Here is a 4,636-nt window from a genome sequence, read left to right as displayed (position 1 = left end):
TTTAGCTATGTGATTCCAATAAATTATTTAGTCTTTTGGGTTTTTTTTTTCAAATTCATCTGTATAACAATAAGTCTCAGAAGGGTGCAATGTGGACTATTATAAAACTATGTCTTTGTGATCCTAAGTTTAATTTGAAACAACAGCAACAATGGGAATGGTTAATAATGTCACAACTATATAATAATGACAAAATATTTGTAAAATGTTGATCATAACACCTTGAAGACAATAGGTGGCAATTAGTACTGACGTGTAACCAGCTCTTAAAACTGGGGCGGGGGGGGGATAAATAGTAATTTTAAGAGCCAGTTGTTAAAGGGTTGGGGATTTAGCTCAGCGGTAGAGCACTTGCCTAGTGAGCACAAGGCCCTGGGTTCGATCCCCAGCTCCGAAAAAAAAAAAAAAAAAAAAGAAAAGAAAAGAAAAGAAAAGAAAAAAAAAACCACTTTGGAAGAGCCAGTTGTTAAACAAATAAATTAACATACTCATAATTAAATACAATGTAGTAAATATAATACTATCAATAATAAATTTATCCCATGCTACTGCTATCTACACTCCAAGGCTACTTACAACTGCTGTGTAGTATTACAACATGGTTGTAATCCATTATGCTATTCCTTGAAGCTCTGAAGGCAGAAACTACAGGATGGCAGCTTGAAACTATGATGGGAATATTTATACCACAAGTAACAGCAAATGTTGAAAATCTAGACTAATTATCCCAAAGATAAATGGTGTTATTCGCTTGCTGTAACTCATGTTATTGCATGCCACTCAAACAAGCAAAACAACAAAACAACACTTTTTCTTCATCTTAATGTATGTAAAGTATTGGATAAAAAGTTGCCTAGACTGTTTCTGGAGAAATTAAAGTTCACTTTGATCTTAAGTGGATTAACTTGACTCTTATAAGGAGAAGCAGCCTAAGGTACAACTCCCATGGATGTCCTAGGAAGGTACTATTTTATTCAAGGTCATTTCTACTAATCGTGGATAGAGATCATTATGATTTTGATGTGAAACAAGCCCCACACGTTTATATGCTTTAGTGCTTGGTTTCCAGCTGATGGCTCTCTTTGTGAGCTTGTTGACTTTTAGCTGGAGAAAGTAAATCACTGGGCAGGGTTGGCCCAAATTTCAGTCTAGCTCTGTTTCCTGATTCAGTGGAATGTGAAGAAGTCTGGATTTCTTCTTCTTCTTCTTCTTCTTCTTCTTCTTCTTCTTCTTCTTCTTCTTCTTCTTCTTCTTCTTCTTCTTCTTCTTCTTATTCTTCTTCTTCTTCTTCTTCCTCTTCCTCTTCCTCTTCCTCTTCCTCTTCCTCTTCCTCTTCCTCTTCCTCTTCCTCTTCCTCCTCCTCCTCCTCCTCCTCCTCCTCCCTCTCCTTCTCCTTCTCCTTCCTTCTCCTCCTCCGCCTTCTCCTCCTCCTCCTCCTTCTTTGTCGTCGTCATCGTTGTTGTTGTTGGACAGTGTGGTGGTTTGAATATGCTTGGCCTAGGGGGTGGCACTATTAGAAGGTGTAGCCTTGTTGGAGTAGGTGTGGCTTTGTTGGAGGAAGTGTAGCGCTGTGAGGATGGGCTTCCTCCTAGCTTCCTGGAAGTCAGTCTTCTAGCTACCTTCAGAACAAGAGTTGGAATTCTTAGTTCCTCCATTGCCATGCCTGCCTGGACACTAACACACTTCCTACCATGATGATAATGGACTGAACCTCTGAACCTGTAAGCCAGTCCCAATTAACTGTCTTCCTTTATAAGAGCTGCCATGGTCATAGTATCTATTTACAGTAGTAAAACTCAAACAATGACCTACAGGGTTTCAGTAGGTCTCAGTCTCACCCAGTCTGATCTCAAACTCAGGATCCACCTCCCTTTGCCTCTGCCTCTTGCTCTGCCTCCCAAATGCTGTGGTCATAAGCACATAGCACATGGAGACACACCAGAGATTCTTTTACCATGCACAGCGTGTCCTTCTGGTGTCCTTTCTTAAGGCTGTTATAATAAACACTTTAATAGAAATGTGTTTCTCCTATTCCAAAGTGAAAGTTGCAGTACTGTAGGTCTCTGGTGATCTTTCACTTCCTCAATCACATACAAGGAAATCTCGTTTAGTTATCAATATGGCGCATCCAAAAGGGGGTCTATCTGTGCTCTCTCATGAGGCACTGCTTCCTAATCTCCTCGGGAAGTCCATACCTAGTGTCTTAGTTAGGGTTTTCCTGCTGTGAAGAGACACCATGACCAAGAATTCTTGAAAGGATAACATTTCATTGGAGCTGGTTTACAGGCTCAGTTGTTCACTCCATTAACATCAAGGTGGGAGCATGGCAGCATCCAGGCAAGCATGGATGCTTAGAGTTCTACATCTTCATTTGAAGATTGCTAGTAGAAGACTGACTTCCAGGCAGCTAGGATGAGGGTCTTAAAACCCATATCCATGGTGAAACGTTTTCTCAAACAAGGCCACACCTACTCCAAAAAGGCCATAACCTCCTAATAGTGCCCCTCCACAGCATATTCAAACCACCACGCCTTGTAATACATCACACCAGTGGTAGGTTTTAACGGATGCATTTTAGATGAGCCTACTAGCTAAGTTGCCCACTAGCATCCATCAAGTCTTCATGGTCCAGATGCTTCCTGGATTATTTAAGAGCAGATGGTTGCAAACCGAAACCCACAGACGAAAGTTCTGCTCCAAATCCCCGCATTTCTTTTATTAAACTTCAACTGCAATACGGCCATTTCCAGCTGTTTGTGTCTTCGTTGACTGACTGCTTTCAGACAGTGCTGTGTAATTCTCACAAAGGCTACATGGCTCACAGAACCTGCACTATTCATTGTCTGCCCAGTACAGAAAAGAATGAGCTGGCAACTGTTCTAGACACTGCAAGGGAAGAAAAACCTCTTGCTGCCTCCTTTTTAGGAAAGCATAGAAGCGACAGGGAAGTTTCACAAAGACAACAGGCGGAAGCCGCATAGCAATATGACCCTTGAATATTGAGGTAGGCATTTAAGCAGAAGATCAGCAAGGAAGTACTTCTCAGAAAACCCATTCATAGTTTTAGGACAAAAATTTAGCCATTGGTTCAATGCCATATACCTCTTGGTTGTCATGTGGGGTTTGGTTTGAGGTCACCGTGTTTAGTGTAAGAGATGCAAACGGAAATTGTAACTGATGCTCAAAACTTGCTCACTGTCAGTCAGAGAGGTAGACACTGACTGAAATAGCTCAGCCACTGGTAGTAGTACTTATCCGTGGAAGTAACTGTGAGCGTGGGTCCAAGTTTGTTTCTTGAGGACTAGGTCCCTTGCCTTGGGCGTCATCATTTTGCCCATATTGATTCTGGCCCATGGGTATTTAAGAGGAGGAATTTTGTATTGTGTCCTGTCACATTTCATGGGTCTAGCAGATAGCTTACTCTCAGCCTTTTGGGGGCTGGCATTTTGTTGACTTTCATGTGCTCAACAGTGAGTCTAGCAAAGACCGCATGTCTTTGCATGATGGGAGCTGTGCACTGTAAACTTTGTAATTCTTGTGTGCAGCACTGGGCCAATTCACAATAGTAAATGGAACAATTACCAGCTGAGTATTGGACAATGTTACCCAGGTAAATGAAGAACACAAAGGATTATGGATAAAAGGATTTGATAGTTTGCATATGTTTGGCCCAGGAGTAGAACTGTTAGGAGGTGTGGAGTAGGTGTGATCTTGTGGGCACAGACTTTAATACCCTTGTCCTAGTTGTCTGGGAGTCAGTATTCTGCTAGCAGCCTACAGTGAAGATGTAGAGCTCTCAGCTCCTCCTGCACCATTCTTGCCTAGATGCTGCCATATTCCCACCTTGATACTGGACTGAACCTCTGAACCTGTAAGCTAGCCCCAATTAAATCTCGTCCTTTATAAAACTTGTCTTGGTCACGGTGTCTGTTCACAGCAGTAAAACCCTAACTAAGACAAGGGGGTACCCTGCAAAAGGGGTAGATATAATTGGTGAGATATACATTCACATCTTGTATTCATACTTCTAAGTTTTCCACTGTCATTTGTTATTAGTTACGGTTGAAATGGGTCATGAAAATGTATTGCTGGCAGCATAGCTTCCAGGTTCCTTTGGAAGCTGGTTGCATGGGCCCATAGTTGTCCGTTTTCTGTTTGTATTTCAAAATACCCAAAAAGGAGCACTTCCTAAAGGAAAGAGGTTTATTTAAATCGTAGTTCTGGAAGGTCCAGAGCAAGACACTGGCATTAGTTTTATTCTAGTGAAGTCATCGAGACAGGTGGGCTCACAGTGGTGGGGCAGTGGGCAGTAGAAAGAACACGCATTGACAAGGAAGTTGAAACAATGCCTTCCTTTATAACAACTTGCTTTTGCAACAACAAGTGCTAAGTCCCACGAGAACTGCCTTAATCCCTTCTGTGTGTACCTGCATTGGTCTAAAGGTTATCCCTTTAGGTCCCACCAACTTAAAGATCATTACCATTAGGAGTCATGTAGGATTAAGCATCCAGTGTAGGTACCCACCTGGGGGAAATGAACCACATCCAAGCACAGCAGGGTCTCATTCCATACACGGTAAGATGTGTATCATGTTTATTTTCCTTGAGACACATTCAAGCAACCCTTCTTGCAGGT

At 42.0% G+C, this 4,636-nt stretch overlaps 1 non-coding gene across 1 annotated transcript; it reads left to right on the top strand.

The window, feature by feature from the left end:
- The first annotated feature begins 322 nt into the window (after positions 1–322).
- Positions 323–397, top strand: Trnat-agu (transfer RNA threonine (anticodon AGU)). The gene has a single exon. It is a non-coding gene; the product is annotated as a tRNA-Thr (tRNA).
- The last annotated feature ends 4,239 nt before the right edge of the window (positions 398–4,636 follow it).

This window comes from Rattus norvegicus, chromosome 20 (assembly GCF_021556685.1).
Source record: "Rattus norvegicus strain SHRSP/BbbUtx chromosome 20, alternate assembly SHRSP_T2T, whole genome shotgun sequence".
Lineage (NCBI taxonomy): Eukaryota > Metazoa > Chordata > Mammalia > Rodentia > Muridae > Rattus > Rattus norvegicus.
Note: the sequence above shows the minus strand (reverse complement) of the source record. Positions and strands in the feature narration are given on the sequence as shown.